The sequence below is a fragment of the Oncorhynchus kisutch genome, linkage group LG3, assembly GCF_002021735.2.
Source record: "Oncorhynchus kisutch isolate 150728-3 linkage group LG3, Okis_V2, whole genome shotgun sequence".
Taxonomy (NCBI): domain Eukaryota; kingdom Metazoa; phylum Chordata; class Actinopteri; order Salmoniformes; family Salmonidae; genus Oncorhynchus; species Oncorhynchus kisutch.
In genome coordinates this window covers 47,255,979-47,278,006 of record NC_034176.2, presented here as the reverse complement: position 1 = coordinate 47,278,006, position 22,028 = coordinate 47,255,979, and the positions used below count along the sequence as shown (strand labels likewise).

General features: G+C 42.0%; 1 protein-coding gene across 1 annotated transcript in view; it reads right to left on the bottom strand.

Annotated features, from left to right (window-relative positions):
• Positions 1-18,230, bottom strand: part of LOC109876324 (hypermethylated in cancer 2 protein) — a 34,000-nt gene extending 15,770 nt beyond the window's left edge. Inside the window, exon 1 of the mRNA XM_020468757.2 lies at positions 18,051-18,230. The gene's annotated coding sequence lies outside the window, so the exon portion shown is untranslated. The remainder of the gene's footprint in view (positions 1-18,050) is intronic.
• Between the last annotated feature and the right edge of the window lie 3,798 nt (positions 18,231-22,028).

The following is a 22,028-nucleotide window of genomic DNA, read 5'->3' as shown; positions in this document are numbered from 1 at the left end:
AACATGTCTTCAATCTTCGGCAAGAAAGGTGTCCAGTTCCAGTTATGATATGGTTAAGTTACATATTGTTTGTGTATGTGATATCTGAAAGTACAGAATTAAAAGGAACTATTAGTCATTCAAATACAATCAGTATACAGCAATAAAACAATTGTATAAGGAAGTAACATAAAATATATACAAATAATACGTTGCATTGACAATATGACACTTATGAATGATAACTGAAGAGCTCAACAAGGGGGCAGAAGTATGCTAAACAGGCCAAATGATTACACAGGCTAATGCAATGATCACGATAAGGCCAGGGCAGCTTCAAAAGATATAACACAAGCTAACACCATTAGATGGGAAACACTCGGGGAGTGCTTGGGCTCTCATCTAATATTTTCCTGCTCATCTAGCTAATCCACGCCATACTGGCTGGCTAGTAAACTAGTAGATTGACCCAGTGTAACAGAGTTCCCCATAGCATGCCTCAAAAGTAAATTGTCCGCCACAGTGATATGGGCTACTTCGATGTGAATTAATGAGCCAGAAACGCACATCATTTCAAACTGTTCTATGAAAAAATAAATAATAATAAATAAAGTTGAAACATAGCCTATAGATAATTAGCATGGTTTGATAAGGTAAGATAACAATGTATACAGTAAGTCTAATGTCTGAACATCTAATGTTTGTTGTACATTTACATGTTTTGCACTCCATCTGAATGTAGAGAGCTAGCTAGCTAGCCAGCTAACTTTTGGCTAACTACTGATTTAGTTAACGTTAGCTAATATCAGCTAACCAGCAGGGATGAATAAAATGTATTTATAGCTAGCATAAGTTTAGGGTTGTTGCTAGCTAGTTAACTAGTGTTTGTCTGGGAGTTCCATTTGTTGATGAAGCTAGCTAGCTAGATGGCTGGCTAGTAAGCTAGTAGTTAACAACCCCAGCTAGCTAGCTAGTAATGAATAACCCCAGCCAGCTAGCTAGATACCTAACTAGTTAACTAGCTATCTAGTTAACAAGTTAACTAGCTAGCTAACACCTTGGCTAACATTCATCAGGCAACTGTGTCGTAGACAACTAGGAGTAGGCAAGGCAAGCCACTACCAGCAGAAAGGAGCCCTTATTTCCACAGCCAATATCGGTTGCTACCAAGCTACATTAATCACATTTCTCTACTCCACTTATTTGGTAGAGGGCTCCTGTCTTTTGACCCAGTGTAACAGAGTTCCCCAAGGTGGATTTCATAGCTACATAGCTAGCTATTGAAATTATGTTTTAATTCATGTTGACCTGGATTTACATTCATGTGTGTTAGGTGACATCTTGTGGTTGGTCGACAGTATTGCACCCCTTGACTTTTCTCCTCAGACTGTTTTATGTTGCTGGAGACAATGTGAGGGGTGAGAGAATCCTTCAAGTCAACTAACACTACTGCTATGTTATGTGCTCATTACCCACCGAATAAAACAAATTGAATAAGCTACATCATCACGTGCTTTCTTTCCTGTTGCATTCAGAGGGAAAAACTAGGCAGTTACACCATTTTTACAATTTTAAATGTTACCTTTAATTTAACTGGGCAAGTCCGTTAAGAAAAGAGTATTATTTACAATGACGGCCTCCCGTGGAACAGTGAGTTAACTGCCTTGTTCAGGGGCAGAACGACAGATTCTTACCTTGTCAGCCTGGCCCAACGCTCTAACCACTAGGCTACCTGCCGCCAGCAGAAATCTAATTAGCATAATAATACAACAATCCCCACAAAAAGATGCTGGTTTAGCTACTGTAGCAGATACTGTGTCTGTTTAGTTTTTTGCATTGGATGTGTCTCAATCCACTGCATAAACCTATGTCGCCCTTCCGCATCTACAGTGAAAGGTGACAGAGCTAGTTTGTCAGAACGGTTTTGCCTACAAACTATTATGAACAACCCCTCTATGGAAAGATGAGACGCTCACAAACACGGACGCTGCACTTGACACATTTATGAAACTACTTATTCCATTTACTAATAAGAATTGTAAAAACGACTGTAAAAAGGTTAAATCCCCTTGGATTGATGAGGAATTGAAAAATGGTATGGTTGAGAGGGAGTCCAACTGATTGGCAAACGTACCGCAAATTAAGAAACCATGTGACTTAACTAAATAAAAATAAACTACACTATGAAACAAAGATAAAATATATAAAGAACAATAGTAAAAAGCTATGGGGCACCTTAAATGACATTTTTGGGGAAAAAAGCAGACTCGGTTCCTTCATTCATTGAATCAGATGGCTCATTCATCACAAAGCCCACTGATATTGCAAACTACTTTAATTATTTTTTTCACTATGACTATACACGCCAGCAACTACAATGACTGAAATGACTGCAACACTCAACAAAGAGCTGCATTTAGTTTCAGAATGGGTGGCAAGGAATAAGTTTGCCTTAAATATTTCTAAAACTAAAAGCACTGTATATTTTTTATTATTTTAAATGTTATTTCACCTTTATTTAACCAGGCAGGCTAGTTGAGAACAAGTTCTCATTTGCAACTGTGACCTGGCCAAGATAAAGCAAAGCAGTGTGACACAGACAACAACACAGAGTTACACATGGAGTAAACAATAAACAAGCCAATAACACAATAAACAAATCAATGACACAGTAGAAAAAAGAAAGTCCATATACAGTGTGTGCAAAAGGCATGAGGAGGTAGGCAATAAATAGGCCATAGGAGCGAATAGTTACAATTTTGCAGATTAACACTGGAGTGATAAATGAGCAGATGAAGATGTGCAAGTAGAGATACTGGTGTGCAAAAGAGCATAAAAGTAAATGAAATAAAAACAGTATTGGGATGAGGTAGATAGATTGGGTGGGCTATTTACAGATGGACTATGTACAGCTGCAGTGATCAGTTACCTGCTCAGACAGTTGATGTTTAAAATTGGTGAGGGAAATAAAAGTCTCCAACTTCAGTGAATTTTGCAACTCGTTCAAGTCACAGGCAGCAGAGAACTGGAAGGAAAGGTGGCCATGAGGTGTTGGCTTTGGGGATGATCAGTAAGATATACCTGCTGGAACGTGTGGTACGGGTGGGTGTTGTTATCGTGACCAGTGAACTGAGATAAGGCGGAGCTTTACCTGGCATAGACTTATAGATGACCTGGAGCCAGTGGGTCTGGCGACGAATATGTTGCGAGGACCAGCCGACTAGAGCATACAGGTCGCAGTGGTGGGTGGTATAAGGTGATTTGGTAACAAAACGGATGGCACTGTGATAGACTGCATCCAGTTTGCTGAGTAGAGTGTTGGAAGCTATTTTGTAGATGACATCGCCGAAGTCCAGGATCGGTAGGATAGTCAGTTTTACTAGGGTAAGTTTGGCGGCGTGAGTGAAGGAGGCTTTGTTGCGAAATAGAAAGCCAATTCTAAGTTTGATTTTTGATTGGAGATGTTTAATATGAGTCCAAGGAAGGGCCAGAAGTATACAGAATGGTGTCTGCGTAGAGGTGGATCAGGGAATCGCCCGCAGCAAGAGCGACATCATTGATATATACAGAGAAAAGAGTCGGCCCGAGAACTGAACCCTGTGGCACCCCCATAGAGACTGCCAGAGATCCGGACAAAGGCCCTCCGATTTGACACACTGAACTCTGTCTGCAAAGTAGTTGGTGAACCAGGCGAGGCAGTCATTAGAAAAACCAAGGCTATTGAGTCTGTCGATAAGAATACGGTGATTGACAGAGTCGAAAGCATTGGCCAGGTCGATGAAGACGGCTGCACAGTACTGTCTTTGGGCGGAGCTGTTGTCCGGGGTTGGAGTAGCCAGGAGGAAGGCATGGCCAGCCATTGAGAAATGCTTATTGAAATTTTAGATTATCATGGATTTATCAGTGGTGACCGTGTTACCTAGCCTCAGTGCAGTGGGCAGCTGGGAGGAGGTGCTCTTGATCTCCATGGACTTTACAGTGTCCCAAAACTTTTTGGAGTTAGAGCTACAGGATGCGAATGCTTTCCTGACTGACTGCCTGTATTGGTTCCTGTCTTCCTTGAACAGTTGCATATCATGGGGACAATTCGATGCTATTGCAGTCCGCCACAGGATGTTTTTGTGCTGGTCAAGGGCAGTCAGGTCTGGAGTGAACCAATTGCTATATCTGTTCTTAGTTCTGCATCAAATTACTTTTAAAGAATGACCAGGCATCCTCGACTGACAGGATGAGGTCAATATGCTTCCAGGATACCAGAGCAAGGTTGATCAGAAAGGCCTGCTCGCAGAAGTGTTTTAGGGAGCGTTTGACAGTGATGAGGGGTGGTCGTTTGACCCCGGACCAATAGCGGATACAGGCAAGGAGGCAGTGATCGCTGAGATCCTGATTGAAAACAGAGGAGGTGCATTTGGAGGGCAAGTTGGTCAGGATAATGTCAATGAGGGTGCCCATGTTAACAGATTTAGGGTTGTACCTGGTGGGTTCCTTGACGATTTGTGTGAGATTGAGGGCATCTAGCTTAGATTGTAGGACTGCCGGGGTGTTAAGCATATCCCAGTTTAGGTCACCTAACAGAACGAACTCTGAAGCTAGATGGGGGGCGATTCACCTCAGGTTCACCTCAGGCAATGTATTGGAATGTGTATTGTTAGGGGTTTGGACAATTCACGATATATATATCTCGATTTCTTGTTTTACTCTAAACAAATTTAAAAAGGCTACGACATCATTCTAAATTCAATTTTCTTTATTAAATAAAAAAATATACAAGGCCTCAAGGCCTATTTGTGCAACACAAATGCACACCACATACCCACACGTCTATTCTATTGTTTAGGAATGTTTTGACCACTAGCTGTTGAATATTTTGATTGAAAATGTATAAATTTAGTTCATTTGTTGTTATAACTAAAACTGCCTGTGGTTATTTGCTATTGGATTGGCAGAATGACACAACTACTAACACATTAGCCAACAGCTGGCCTGAACATAACTTTTTTGAAGGCACTTTATTCATCCAATGTCACACTTACCAATGGCGAGGTGAAGCTGTGCCCAAAGCACTGCAGGCAGGTCCAGTTTTTCAAGAGCAATGCTTTTAACATGTTGCTCCCGCTGTCAGTTATCGATCATCTTCCACGATGCCAGAGAGTCATTGAGACCCTGGGCTATTACTTCACCCGTATGATCATTGGGGAAGTAAGACGTCTGGAGGCAGACAATTTGCAATTCCCAGTCTTCCTTTATGTAGTGGACTGTCAAACTTAGGTCTGGCTCTGCCGTTCTGCTCAACCATAGATTGGCTGTGGTGGAAAAATAAGAAACACTTGCCAGCTTCTCTGCGACTGTTTCGTGGGTAGCAGTGTATAATCGCGGCAGGGCTTCCTCCGTTAAATACTTGTGGCTTGGCAGCTGATATTTGTGGTCAACTGTACCTAGCAGCTCTTTAAAGCCTGGCTTTTCTACTGTAAAGATTGGGACCATATCTTTCGCTATGTAATAGGTCACTGCATCCGTTATCTACTTCCACCTCAAACTTTTCTTGTCATAAGGGATTACGTTTGAAAAGGATGCGGCTATGGTAGTTAGTCTTTTAGCAGACATTTTGGGAATCGGGCGACTGGAATCGGCATTGCGTAATCTCACGCATTCCTCTCTTTCCACCGCGTGTTTCAGTTGCAGGTGATTGAAGAGGTTGGTTGTGCTGCTGCTTTTTGTAGCAATTGTCTTTTGACACATCTTGCACATGACATTCATTTCCTGAACATCAGACCTCTTAAACCCGAACCACTTCCATATTACTGAAAAAACATTGCTGCCCTCTTTGTTTGTGATTTCATCCTCAAGAGAGGCTGAGCTGCAAGCATTTCGCTACACTCGCATTAACATCTGCTAACCATGTGTATGTGACCAATACAATTTGATTTGAGCTGGCTTTCCCTCTTTCCATTTTGGTGAAACTCTTACCGCCGCTACACTTCTCTGCCGTGGTTACAATTTGTGAAAGGCTGTCTAGGGTTATGATTGGTGGATAACCTCTGTGCACGTATTGGCATGCAATTGGTACATGATTTGACATTGGGCTGACAGAGAAGAGACAGTGTGACGCTGCATTTGTAAAATGTTACAACACTATAACAGAACCTTCATTCCTGCGATACAGGAATTTTAAAACATAAACTTGATATCGTAAAACTTTGATATATCGCCCAGCTCTAATTGGAAGAGATTTCTGAATGTTCTTCGCCCAGCATATACCCCTTCAACCAGACTTGCTTTATCTACTAATTTGCTGGATGCAGAGTTCAACAGAGTTCAAGTGAAGGTCAAGAAAATCATAGAGAAAGCAGACTGTATTGCAATCATCTCTGATGGGTGGTCGAAAGTTCGTGGGCAAGGAATAATTAACTACATCATCTCCATCCCTCAACCAGTATTCTACAAGAGCACAGACACAAGAGACAACAGACACACCAGTCTCTACACTGCAGATGAGCTGAAGGCAGTCATCAATGACCCTGGACCACAGAAGGTATTTTCACTGGTGATAGACAATGCTGCGAACATGAAGGCTGCTTGGTCTAAAGTGGAGGAGTACTACCCTCACATCACACCCATTGGCTGTGCTGCTCATGCATTGAATCTGCTCCTCGGGGACATCATGGCACTGAAAACAATGGATACACTCTACAAGAGAGCCAAAGAAATGGTTAGGTATTTGAAGGGCCATCAAGTTATAGCAGCAATCTACCTCACCATGCAAGGTGAGAAGAATAAGAGCACCACATTGAAGTTGCCCAGCAACACCCGTTGGGGTGGAGTTGTCATCATGTTTGACAGTCTCCTGGAGGGGAAGGAGTCTCTCCAAGAAATGTCCATATCACAGTCTGCCGATATGAACAGCCCCAATCAAGAGGATCCTCCTGGATGATGTATTTTGGGAGAGAGTGGTAAGCAACCTGAAACTCCTGAAACCTATTGCAGTAGCCATTGCATGGATTGAGGGAGACAATGCCATCCTGTCAGATGTTCAGACTCTGCTTGCAGATGTAAGATAACAAATCCGTACTGCTCTGCCCACTTCACTGTTGCTCCAAGCAGAGGAAACTGCAGTTCTGAAATACATCAAAAAGTGTGAAGACTTCTGCCTGAAGCCCATACACGCCGCTGCGTATGAGCATTCTCACGCTCATCCTCAGTTCAGCTCAGTTCAGAAGAACCCCTGGTCACTTTAATAATGGAACACTGGTCACTCCAAGTATGCTGGCAAGAGCATCCTGTCTGGTGCAGAGATCAACAAGGCCTATGGTGTCATCACCACTGTGTCTCGCCACCTTGGCCTGGATGAGGGCAAGGTTCTTGGCAGTCTAGCGAAGTACACTTCCAAGCAAGAGCTTTGGGATGGAGATGGCAGTAGTGCCAACATATCTGGAAGGGACTTTGTGGATCTGAGGATCTTTTCTCTGTTGCCTCCATCATCCTCCAAATCTCACCAATATCAGCTGCCTCAGAGCACAACTGGTCCTTGTTTGGGAACACACACCAAACCACTCAACAGGCTAACCAATACAAGAGTTGAAAAATTGGTGGACATCCGTGCAAATTTGATGCTTTTTGAGTCTAACAACAAGCCATCCTCAACAAGGTTGGAAAGTGAGAGTGAAGATGAGGCCTCAGAGTCTGATGTTCAAGAGGTGGACATTGAGGAGGTCCAGGGAGAAGACATTGAAGCCTGAGAGTAAGACAACCAAAGCTTTAGTTTCTAGACAATCATTTTACAGATGTATGTTGAAAAAGTTTTTGGGAGATGCGATGGATCATTGGGGATCATTTAATATTTATTTTCTTTTGATGTTCAGTGAAATCATCCCGTGTGAAGCGTCAACTCATTTAATTAAAGTTACATTCGTTACTACAATTTTTCTCTCTTGGAAGGATTTAATCATTTGCAATTATGTCTACTTATGATAATGTAACGGCGTTCTTCGTTTGTTGAAGGAGAGTCGGACCGAAATGCAGCGTGGTGGTTAATCATGATATTTTAATGAGAAAAATGACGATACATGAAATAACTATACAAATACGAAAACAACAAACGGAACGTGAAACCTAACTACAGCCTATCTGGTGAAACTACACAGAGACAGGAACAATCACCCACGAAAGACAAAGCGAAACTCAGGCTACCTAAATACGGTTCCCAATCAGAGGCAACGAGAATCACCTGACTGCTGATTGAGAACCGCCTCAGGCAGCCAAGCCTATACAACACCCCTAATCAGCCGCGATCCCAAATACTACAAACCCCAATACGAAATACAATAACATAAACCCCTGTCACACCCTGGCCTGACCAAATATATAATGAAAACAAAACGTGACAGAACCCCCCCCCCCCCCCCCCCCCCCAAGGTGTGGACTCCCGGACGCACCTCAATTCTGGTTTACTGGCAGATCTGGAAGAGTCTGGTTGACTGGCAGATCTGGAAGAGTCTGGTTGACTGGCAGATCTGGAAGAGTCTGGTTGACTGCCAGATCTGGAAGAATCTGGTTGACTGGCAGATCTGGAAGAGTCTGGTTGACTGGCAGATCTGGAAGAGTCTGGTTGACTGGCAGATCTGGAAGAGTCTGGTTGACTGGCAGATCTGGAAGAGTCTGGCTGAATGGCAGATCTGGCGGCGCTGGGCAGACTGGCGGCGCTGGGCAGACTGGCGATGCTGGGCAGACTGGCGGCGCTGGGCAGACTGGCGACGCTGGGCAGACTGGCGGTGCTGGGCAGACTGGCGATGCTGGGCAGACTGGCGACGCTGGGCAGACTGGGGGCACTGGCGGAGCTGGGCAGACTGGCGGCACTGGCTGCTCCATATAGGCTGACAGCTCTGGCGGCTTCTTACAGACTGACAGCTCTGGCGGCTCCGTGCTGACTGGCAGCCCCTTGCAGACTGGCAGCTTCTTACAGACTGACAGCTCCTTGCAGACTGACAGCTCCTTGCAGACTGACAGCTCCGTGCAGACTGACAGCTCCTTGCAGACTGACAGCTCCTTGCAGACTGACAGCTCCGTGCAGACTGACAGCTCCGTGCAGACTGACAGCTCCGTGCAGACTGACATCTCTGGCTGCTCCATGTAGACTGGCAGCTCCTTGCAGACTGGCAGCTCTGGCTGCTCTATGCAGACTGACAGCTCTGGCTGCTTCATGCAGACTGACATCTCTGGCTGCTCCATGTAGACTGGCTGCTTCATGCAGACTGGCAGCTCGGGCTGCTTCATGTAGACTGACAGCTCTGGCTGCTCCATGCAGACTGACATCTCTGGCTGCTCCATGCAGACTGACAGCTCTGGCTGCTCCATGTAGACTGGCTGCTTCATGCAGACTGGCAGCTCGGGCTGCTTCATGTAGACTGACAGCTCTGGCTGCTCCATGCAGACTGACAGCTCAGGCTGCTCCATGCAGACTGACAGCTCCTTGCAGACTGGCAGCTCTGGCTGCTCCATGCAGACTGACAGCTCTGGCTGCTCCATGCAGACTGACATCTCTGGCTGCTCCATGCAGACTGACATCTCTGGCTGCTCCATGCAGACTGACAGCTCTGAGCTGCTCCCTGCAGGCTGGCAGCTCTGTCTGCGCTAAACAGGCGGGAGACTCCGGCAGCGCTGTAGAGGAGAAAGGCGCTAAACAGGCGGGAGACTCCAGCAGCGCAGGAGAGGAGAAAAGCGCTGGCTGCGCTGAACAGGCGGGAGACTCCGGCAGCGCAGGAGAGGAGAAAGGCTCTAGCTGCGCTAAACAGGCGGGAGACTCCGGCAGCGCAGGAGAGGCGAGGCGCACTGTAGGCCTGATGCGTGGTGCTGGAACTGGTGGTACTGGATCGAGGACACGCACAGGAAGCCTGGTGCTGGGAGCTGCTACCGGAGGACTGGAGTGTGGAGGTGGCACAGGATGGGCTAGACCGTGAAGGCGTACTGGAGATCTTGAGAGCAGTGTTGGCACAGGACGTGCAAGGCTAGGGATGTGCACAGGAGGCCTGGTGCGTGAGGCTGGCACCAACTTCACCAGCCGACTAACACGCACCTCAGGACGAGTATGGAGCGCTAACCCATGTGCCATCAAATCCCCAACACGTTCCGTCGGGCGAATTCCATGCAAAAAGCACCAACACAGCAACTCCCTCATTTCTCTCTCCTCCAATTTCCCCATTAACTCCTTCACAGTCTCTGTTTCGCTCACCTCCAACACCGGCTCTGGTTCTGGTCTCCTCCTTGGCTCTTCACGATAAACAGGGAGAGTTGGCTCAGGTCTATCTCCTGACTCAGCCACTCTCCCTCTGAGCCCCCCCCAAAACCATTTTTGGGGCTGCTTTTTGGGCTTCGCTCTGCGCCGCCGTGTCTGTTTCTCCAACTCCATTCGCCTATAGCCTTCCTCGCACTGCTCTAGCGAATCCCAAGCGGGCTCCTGCACTCTCTCTGGTATACTCCATGCCATTGCTGTCCATAACGTCCTCCTTTCGCTGCTGCCTGTTAACACGCTGCTCGGTCCGTGTGTGGTGGGTGATTCTGTAACGGCGTTCTTCGTTTGTTGAAGGAGAGTCGGACCGAAATGCGCGGTGGTTAATCATGATATTTTAATGAGAAAAATGACGATACATGAAATAACTATACAAATACGAAAACAACAAACGGAACGTGAAACCTAACTACACAGCCTATCTGGTGAAACTAGACAGAGACAGGAACAATCACCCACGAAAGACAAAGCGAAACTCAGGCTAACAAAATACGGTTCCCAATCAGAGGCAACGAGAATCACCTGACTGCTGATTGAGAACCGCCTCAGGCAGCCAAGCCTATACAACACCCCTAATCAGCCGCGATCCCAAATACTACAAACCCCAATACGAAATACAATAACATAAACCCCTGTCACACCCTGGCCTGACCAAATATATAACGAAAACACAAAATACAATGACCAAGGCGTGACAGATAAGGTAAAAAGTTTATGTTTCTGTCTCCATGTGATATGGTAAATATATCCAATGCAAAAAACATCTGTATTTAAACGGTATTAATATTAATTTGCATATATTTCCATAAATTCCCATATATTCCTGTTAATTCCCACAGAAAGTTTCCACTTCTGAATATTCCCCAAAACATGCAACCCTATGTGGGAACTCCTGTTGGAAAAGCATTCAAGGTGAAGCTGGTTGAGAGAAAGATGTCATCAGGGCAAAAGGTGGCTATTTGAAGAATCTCAAATATAAAATAGATTTTGATTTGTTTTACACTTATTTGGTTACTACATGATTCCATATGTGTTATTGTATAGTTTGGATGTCTTGACTATTATTCTAGAATATGCTAAATTTGAAAGGGGGCAAATACTTTTTCACGGCACTGTACATACAGTGCTGTCAGAAAGCATCCATTCCCCTTGACTTATTCCACATTGTGTTGTTCTTTTCATTTAGGTCATTATTTCTGAAATCACTACAATGTTGTTGATCCATCCTCAGTTTTCTCCTATCACAGCCATTAAACGCTGTAGTTGTTTTAAAAATCACCAATGGCCACATGGTGACATCCCTGAGCAGTTTCCTTCTTGTCCTTGAAGCTCAGTTCAGAAGAACCCCTGGTCACTTTAATAATGGAACACTGGTCACTTTAATAATGTTTACATACTGTTTTACTCATTTCATATGTATATACTGTATTAAACTGTATTGTAGTCAATGCCACTCTTGACATTGCTCATCCTAATATTTATATATTTCTTAATTCCATTCTTTTACTTTTAGATTTGTTTGTATTGTTGTGAATTATTAGACACTACTGCACTGTTGGAGCTAGAAACACAAGCATTTCGCTACACCCACAATAACATCTGCTAAATATGTGTATGCGACCAATAAAATCTGATTTGATTTGAGGGCTATTGTAAACGGGCTATAAAATCCTTTATAAAATCCAAATCCTTAATAGGAATTGTATAGCATTTGGTAGAATAAATACTAGTGAACAGGTGCAGTGACCTCAGTGTTTTACTCCTGGGGGGATCCCTTCATTTACAGTGCCTAAGCGCTGGTCCGGGTGACACCCCTCCAATTAAGCCCCCGTTTCCAATATGGTCAGCCACGATGAACACAAATAGAGAGAAGCCCACCACAAACAGAGCCCTGCCCGGGGAGGAGCAGGCAAAGAAAAGAGCCCCATCCATTTCATCACCGCTTATTCGTAAACCCCAGACAGATGTGCCACGTGGTTCTGCAAGAAAATAAAGGATATGCATGTCCCCTCCCATTTTTCCCTCACACTCACACACACAGAGGGGTGACCCAGATCTGAGATGTGGGGGTAGTGACTGCTTGATTGACCCCAAAATCAGTTTGGAAGAAATGTTCATGCCTCAAAAAGGCATGCGCCGACATCTAACTCGGCCAATCAGGAACATTCACTGTCTTCCTGGTAAACAACTCCAGTGTAGATTTTGCGTTGTGTTTTAGGTTATTGTCCTGCTGAAAGGTGAATTCATCTCCTAGCAAACTGAAACAGATTTTACTCTAGGATTATGCCTGTGCTTAGCTCCATTCCCCTTATTTTTTATCCTGAAAAGCTCCCCAGTCCTCAACGATTACAAACATACCCATAACATGATGCAGCCACCACTATGCTTGAAAATATGGAGAGTGGTACACAGCAATGTGTTTTATTGGATTTGACAATAATTGTATTGTATTCAAACATAATGGATTCAGGACAGAAAGTTAATTGCTTTCCCACATTTTTTGCAGTATTACCTTAGTGCAGTTTTTCCCAAACTCTGTCCCAGGGACCCCAAGGGGTTTTTGCCCTAGGACTCCACAGCTGATTCAAATAATCAAAGCTTGATGATTAGCTGATTATTTGAATTAGCTGTGTAGTGCTAGGGCAAAAACAAAAAAATTGCACCCCTTGGGGTCCCGAGGACAGAGTTTGGGAAACCCTGCTTTCGTGCCTATTCTGTACAGGCTTCCTTCTTTTCACTCTGTCAATTAGGTTAGTATTGTGGAGTAACTACAATGTTGTTGATCCATCCTCAGTTTTCTCCTATCGCAGCCATTCAAATCTGTAACTGTTTTAAGTCACCGTTGGCCTCATGGTGAAATCCCTGAGCGGTTTCCTTCCTCTCCGGAAACTGAGTTAGGAAGGACACCTGTATCTCTGTAGTTACTGTGTGTATTGATACACCATCCAAAGTGTAATGAATAACTTCACCATGCTCAAAGGAATATTCAACGTCTGCTTTTTTCATTTTACCCATCTACTTTTTTAAATTGTCTTTATTTCACCTTTATTTAACCAGGTAGGCTAGTTGAGAACAAGTTCTCATTTGCAACTGCAACGAGGCCAAGATAAAGCATAGCAATTCGACACATACAACAACACAGAGTTACACGTGGAATAAACAAAACACAGTCAATAATACAATAGGAAATATAAAACAAAGTCTATATACAGTGAGTGCAAATGAGGTATGATACGGGAGTTAAGGCAATAAATAGGCCATGGTGGCAAAGTAATTACAATATAGCAATTAAACACTGGAATGGTAGATGTGCAGAAGATGAATGTGCAGGTAGAGATACTGGGGTATCTACTTGAGGTCGACCGATTAATCGGAATGGCCGATTTTCACATATAAGAACACATTCTTATTTTCAATGACGGCCTCGGAACGGTGGGTTAACTGCCTTGTTCAGGGGCAGAACGACAGATTTTCACCTTGTCAGCTCGTTGCACTCCACAAGGAGACTGCCTGTTACGCGAATGCAGTAAGCCAAGGTAAGTTGCTAGCTAGCATTAAACTTATCTTATAAAAAACAATCATAATCACTAGTTAACTACACATGGTTGATGATATTACTAGATATTATCTAGCGTGTCCTGCGTTGCATATAATCTGACTGAGCATACAAGTATCTAAGTATCTGACTGAGCGGTGGTAGGCAGAAGCAGGCGCGTAAACATTCATTCAAACAGCACTTTCTTGCGTTTTGCCAGCAGCTCTTCGTTGTGCGTCAAGCATTGCGCTGTTTATTACTTCAAGCCTATCAACTCCCGAGATGAGGCTCGTGTAACCGAAGTGAAATGGCTAGCTAGTTAGCGCGCGCTAATTGTCATTGTGTTGCTGGTTCGAGTCCAGGGAGGAGCGAGGAGAGGAACGGAAGCTATACTGTTACCCTGGCAATACTAAAGTACCTATAAGAACATTCAATAGTCAAGGTTAATGAAATACAAAATGTTTTTGCATTATTTAAACCAAATTGAACATGTTTCATTATTTACTTGAGGCTAAATTGATTTGATTGATGTATTATATTAAGTTAAAATGAGTGTTAATTCAGTATTGTTGTAATTGTCATTATTACAAATAAATACAAAATTGTCAGATTAATCGGTATCGGCTTTTTTGGTCCTCCAATAATCGGTATCGGTATTGAAAAATCATAATCATCGACCTCTAGTATCTACCAATAGGTTCCCTTCTTTGTGAGGCATTGGAAAATCTCCCTGGTCTTCGTGGTTTGAAATCCACTACTCGACTGAGGGGCCTTACAGATAATTGTATAAGTGGGGCACAGGAGGTGAGGTAGTCATTAAAAAAATCATGTTAAACACTAGTTAACTACACATGGTTGATGATATTACTAGATATTATCTAGCGTGTCCTGCATTGCATAGAGTGAGTCTATGCAACTTATTATGTGACCTGTTAAGCTCATTTCTACCCCTGAATTTATTTAGGCTTACCATAACAAATTGGTTGAATACTTATTGACTCAAGACATTTCATTTTTAATTATTTTGTCAAATATTTCTAAAAACATAATTCCACTTTGGCATTGTGGGATGTTGTGTGTATGCCAGTGACACAACATCTCAATTTAATACATTTAAATTCAGGCTGTAACACAACAATATTTGGAAAAAGTCAAGAGGACTTTCTGAAGGCACTAAGGAGTTTTGTTCATGAAGAAGGATTTGTTTGTTAGGTTGACTTTGATCATGTGCACCTGCTCTTTAGTTTTCTAGCTAGTTAATGTTAACTTGTTAACTGAGCCAGATAGTCACACGCACTTCATATGAAACGACTGGAGTGTTAAGTGCAGCACAATGCACACAACACTAAATGCTTTACCAAGCTAGCTATCTAGCAAGATGAAGAAATAATTGAATTAACTCTCCAATAGCCCATACTACCAGTGCCAGTTAGTTAAACGATTAGCATCGCCACTTTTTTACATCTTTTAAAAAAATAGTTTTTTAGGAACTCAGTCTGGGTTCCAACTTTGTGCCAGTTGCACATCTCTGATTTAAATGAAGCAAATCGGATGTAAAACCATTGTGAACAACAAAAATGAACTGCCGACACTGGGCAGAGGTGCTAAGTACTTGTCGGCAGTCAGATTTCTCAGTGTGTCTGAATTAGTTAAAACATTGATGTTTCAGAATCCAGTCTTCAGCAGAATGCCATCCCTCAGATTGAAAACCATAATGCCAGATTCAGCCCTATAGCACTTATTACAAAGCAAAGAACAGTAAATAGCACATGATACAAAACACATAATTGAGGTGGTTTTTGCTCTATCTTGAAAACTTGACTGCTGACATACACAATTCTTAGGAATTGTATAACATATACTTTTTGTGTAGTATTCCTTTAAGTTTGTCAGAAATAATTCAGGTAGTAGAGATGTATTTAATGGACAGCTGATGTGTATCCATGCAGTGTTGCAATCAATTGACAAAGTTATACCTACAGTGTATCCGCTACACACTAATGTGTGCGTGTGTGTGTGTGTGTGTGTGTGTGTGTGTGTGTGTGTGTGTGTGTGTGTGTGTGTGTGTGTGTGTGTGTGTGTGTGTGTGTGTGTGTGTGTGTGTGTGTGTGTGCGCGTGCACCCGCATGACCAGCGCTGCGATATCCACAGTAAGCATGTTAGGGTAAAGATTCTTATGGTCCCACTAACAGATTCCTCTCCCCTTTACCTGCCTTCAAAGACTGCACACCCTGCAGGCTATCAGCACAACATTCCAAGGACTGTTTCCTCTCCTTAAACAACAACCCTTCCCTGAGGAGGTTTAGCCACTGAACAAACCACACGACCCAGGCAGGAACAAATACAGTGTTGCACGCACCAGCTAAGCACAATCCATAAGTCCCAGGCCAACATGTCAGCAGAACATATAGCCTAAGTCCCCTTCTTATAGCCCCCACACTGTAAACCATGACCACAATGTACACAGAACACACTGTCTGTCTGCCTGCGTGTGTGTGTGTGTGTGTGTGTGTGTGTGTGTGTGTGTGTGTGTGTGTGTGTGTGTGTGTGTGTGTGTGTGTGAGAGAGAGAGTGTGTGTGTGTGTGTGTGTGTGTGTGTGTGTGTGTGTGTGTGTGTGTGTGTGTGTGTGTGTGTGTGTGTGTGTGTGTGTGTGTGTGTGTGTGTGTGTGTGGTATGTTAAAACAGAAAGTACTAGCAGCAGTAGCCGGTCAAAAGGAGTTTGTGCACGCAACACCCACCCACCAAAGCCACTTCATGGGCCTCTGTATAACTACACAGTAATAACCCTATGTTACTCTGGAGAGATGACCTAACTTCCTGTCCACTCACTATCAATGAAGAATCAGCATGCAAGCCTGTAGAATAGATGCATCATCAGCTACATTGTATTTTTTGGTTCAGAAAATGCAGCTTTACATGACCACATCATGTATACCTCGTTGCAACTATACACCATGTATAGCCTACCTGGGACAGGCAAAATCTTAGTTTGCTTAAAATGAAAACAGCTACCAGAACGCAATAGCTGACATTCCAGCTATTGATTATCTCCGTGCCCCTTTAACAACACAAGTCACCTGAGTAGGCAGGGCTCACGGTGCACACGTATTAGCCTACACAACTCAAAAATATCTCAGAAGAACTGGTAGCATAGCCTAGATACATTGGCTATGATTAAACAACATTTAAAAAGTAAACAACCCGTTTTGTTTGCTTATTTTTTTTTAAAACATTTTTTCAATTGACTGAAAGGGTGGTTACACATTATGCAACATAAGCCTGGCTACGGTAAAACAACGGAACCTGCTTGGCTACAATGTAAAGATATACATTCGCGGACTGCCACAAAGCTTCTCGATGTATGCAGCTGTTTAGCCGTCACATCATCATAAAAGCTTCACTAGTGTAGCCTATTTATATAGACAACACTGCGAGCAAACGTAATATGTGTTCTCGTTCATCAATTAAAGTGCAATGTTGTATCAATAAATGGGCTATAAGATAGATAAGGTAAACAATGCTGTGTTTAGCATCATGTAAGGCATGGGCCTACATAAAATGTACAATGTAAACAGGAATGAGAAAAGCTCGTCAAAATAAAAATCTGCCACCAAATTTGATATTGTACGATTTAGGAAATGAACGTGACCATGAATGTGTACTGAAGCCTACCTTAATCAAATAATTGCATCCATAAAATGTGTTGTGATCAACATAGCCTCGAAGTCCAAATATGAAAAAGGCATTCCCATGAGAAATCCAATGCCTATAAAATGGCATGTACAATCGAAATAACAAATGTTTTTAAAGATGAGGGAGAATCGTAGTGCGCAAGCTAAACTAATTGCATTGAGATCCCTCCTTTCTTTCAGGTTGCCAGCTAGTTTACCCAAGCATTAAACAGTGTCAGGCTATCATCGGGTGCAACCAACATTGCGAAATAACATACATTTAAACAATGTTATCGTATCTACAAAACCAAAAACGGTAGAAAATTAATGCTGTGATCGACAGCGGGTTTTCAAAGATGTTCATGCAGACAAAAAGGGAGCTGACATCTTGCCAAGCTGGTAGAGCCAGTATAGCACCATAAGCGAAGCCCTTTTTGTTGGCACGCGATAGAAAGCCACCACAGCGAAGATCATTTGCGATCCACACCCCTTTGCGCAATCAATCTGTTCACAACCGACAATAAACCTGCAATAGCATGCTATCCCACGCATCGGAGAATAAGATAAATAACGCGTAGATACCTTTTTACATCGGTAGAATCGTTCTCAATGTACCATCCTCTTGCTCATCTCACAGCCTTCGGGACGCCATGTTGCAAGCTTGTGACGTTGGGCTTTCTCACCCCTGACCCAAATTTGAATAGAAGCCAAATAAGAGCGGAGGAAAGGGAGACAACATCGGGCTCTTTCCTCGTCGGTGTTACATGGCGGTTTGCGGAGTGTCGGATTTATCAACACGAAGCCCCTTCACAATGCAGCCCGGCGTAGCCTAATAATGTTTCCCATATGCAGGCGATTAGATACTGTGAACCTGGTGTAGGCGTATCACCCACCATGGTGCAGCGCTTCTTTGTAATCACATCTGTCGACTTGTAGTCATATACCTTGATTAGCAATACACGTCTTCTATTTATCACACTAAGGCCGTAGACAATTTAAATGAAGCAATGTCATACTTTTGTGTTTTGCAATAGTTTTGTAGGCATAGTTGCAAATGAACCCTACATGCTCCAAAACTCAATCGTAACATACATGTGTAATAAGACGTTAATAGTGTTATATTGACTGGACATGACCAGTAGGCCTATAACCTCACCAATAGATCAATGCATATTGTCATCGTGGTTGGTTTAAATTAGGTTATTTTCAATTTCAGGGGAACCGTGGCAGGCTTTGTGGGCAATTTCACACAGCAATACAAAAGCGAATGAATGCTTGGGATTAGGAGACCGCTCTGGTGAGTGTGTGGTTTTCATTTCCTTATCACTATTATGATATTGTAGGCCTGCAGACAATAATAATATCAGGTCGTATTGTAGGCCTACATAACGATAGCCGACTAAACTCAACTCCGTGATTTAAAATGGAGTTGAGCGTCACTAGTGTGGGCGGACTGGAGCTCCAACGTCACATGAAATTGTGTTTTTATCACAAGCAGTTCACAAATTTCAGCACCCAGAGAATAGCCCGCAATTATACAAAACCAAGACTAACATAACTACGGCCGAAATAGGCCTATAAATCCAATATAATATAAATGGCCATTGCAATAGACAAAGTTTACGCCTACTCTAACATTGTGACACTTTGCCTTGATTTTGCATGTTTTTTTAATAGCGTGCGCATTGAGTATTTAGTCTGTAAAGGGTCCCCTACATAATATTTTAGCCACCAATGGAAATCCCTGGCACCAGATGTTCTGAACGGAAGTGAGGTATTCTATTGGCCTCACCTCATAGCACACATCAAATGGCCAGCAAATGACTGTGAATGAATCTTTATTTTTTCCATTAATAAGACCCATGTATATGTAATATGTTATTATTCAAATGAAAACAAAACTACTGAATTAGTCGTTCATTTCTCTGGTAAAATGTACATACACAAAAACAAATATTTTTAATCTGTCCCCAAATGCAATATATTTCAAATATATATATATATATATATATATATATATATATATATATATATATATATATATATATATATATATATATATATATATAATCTCTAGAATTAGTCAATAACAAAAAAATAACTGTGTAGTCTTACAACTCTTTCGTAGTTTTATACAACTGCAACCCCTGACCTGATTTTATATTATTTGAGGTACTTTAACATTTGAAACTTTAAAATTTTTATTGTTTTTGTTTATTTTGTTTATTTTAATGTTATTTTATGTTTCTTTGGAGAAATATGTACATGTGTAGTGATGTCCTATGTTTTTTTGTTTGTTATTGTATTGTAATTTGAAAGGTAATTAAAACAAATTATAAAGAAAAATTAAACATCAAATGGACACTTCAGATTTTCTGAAGCACCCTGAAAAGACATGTCTTGCGACACACTGAAACCAAAACTGACATTGATGTTTGAAATAAGTGATTGCTTAGAATAGCTGCAGACATTTAATCCTTTTAGTCCTAGTTTATGACCTGTCAAGGTATTGTAGCCTAAAGAAGAAAAAAAATGCCTACTAATAAGGACTTTAACGTTGGAAGGTGCCACAATAATGTAACTTTGGGAGTAGCCTTGTGAACAGGGCCTTTCATGCAGGCCTAGCCCATTTTATGGCTCGGAGCCAAATGAGCTCTCCTGACACTCTACGGTTGCCATTAAAACTGCATCCAACTATATAGTCCCACGACCGAAGCATTGACGACAGGACACGACTTCCTGTCGGAGTCGTTTCCTAAAACAACTGAGGAAGATAGTGATGATGAATACCGTGAATATGTTTACATTCACCGAGATATGGCGGCTGGACTCCTCTGTTTTCTCAATTGGGAGTTAAGAATTCTGATAACTAGAAACAGATTAGAGTATTTTCTTTGTCTTCTTTTTTTATCAATAGCCATTTGCTTTCTAAACTGTTTTTCCTACGATTGTATTTTGAAATATTGCGATAGACCTAGACCTACAGTATTTAACTGCTTTTCACTGACCACTGCAACGCAATAATTAGCTACTTGTTGGGCTCAGTAGTGGAAAAACGACCAAATTGTCACACTTAAGTAAAAGTAAAGATACCTTAATAGAAATGACTCAAGTGAAAGTCACTCAGTAAAATACTACTTGAGTATAAATCTAAAGGTATTCGTTTTTAAATATACTTAAGTATCAAAAGTACATGTAATCACTCAAATATAATTAAGTATCAAAAGAAGAAGTAGAAGTATTATTAATTTCAAATTCCTTATATTAAGCATACCTCAAGGCACAATATATATATTACTTACTTATGGATAGCCAGGGGCAACACAGACATCAGATCAGTATGGATGACCAGGGATGTTCTCTTGATAAGTGTGTGAATTGGACCATTTTCCTGTCCTGCTAAGCATTCAAATGTAACGAGTACTTTTGGGTGACAGGGAAAATGTATGGATTAAAAAGTACACTATTTTGCTTAGGAATGTAGTGAAGTAAAAGTAAAAGTTGTCAAAAATATAAATAGTAAAGTAAAATACAGATACCCCCAAAAAACGACTTAAGTGGTACTTTAAACTATTTTTAAGTACCTTACACTACTGGGTTGGTTATTTTCCGCAAGAATGTCTCAAATTGCATGCTTAAAACAATCCACTGCTCATTTTTTTTTAAAGAAGCTAATGCTCCTCTCTGCCAAATCATGTTCTCTGGTGTAGTATTTTGAATGATTGTATTTATTTATGCATAGGCACAAGTAATCATATAGTACATTTTGACACATTTAATTACATTTACTTTAGGGGAAGCTTATCTTCCTTTAGTCTATTGGATGCTAGGTGTGAGGCTTACAAGGCAGAGTTCAAATCCAGATATCAAATTCAAAGTAATCTGCGAACTGCCTAAATGGCTGACCTGCAAAGCAAACTGCCTGGCACTGTCTCTGCTCTCTGCTTTCTTAAAGTGAGAGAAAGGCAGGCAGGCTGACAGCTTCCCTCAGAGCGATGCTCCTCATGGTCCTACAGCAAGCCATTCAACCAATACCCTAAATAGCTGTTGCATTTTAATGGGGATTGGAATGTTTTTAGTCTACTTTTTCATTTTTGGTCTTGAGCGCCATACTCAACTGAAGTCCCTAACTAAGAGTGCTGATCCACGATCAGTTTAGCCTTTTAGATCACAATTTAAAAATTGTAAAGGGGAGATCAGCACTCCTACTCCTCTCCTACAAAGAGGATTAAAATCACAGTCTCAATATTATCAATAGGCCTATGTTCATTTTTAGATAGCCTATAAGTGAAAAGGGTTTAGCATAGGCTATGATAAGAGGAATTATGTTCAATAATTGCAATATTTCATCTTCAAACATGTAAAATAGATATGCACATGAAAATAGCTGATAAAAAAAATATACAATGTTATCCTTGTAGCCGTTGTCATTATGAGAACTATAAACCTGCCCAGTTACAATGTAGTAAAATCAAATGTTGAGCCGTTTGAGGCCATTTATATTACTTTTAGTATTCTAGTAACAGACCAATCTGCTATGGCCCCATAGATCTTCATTTA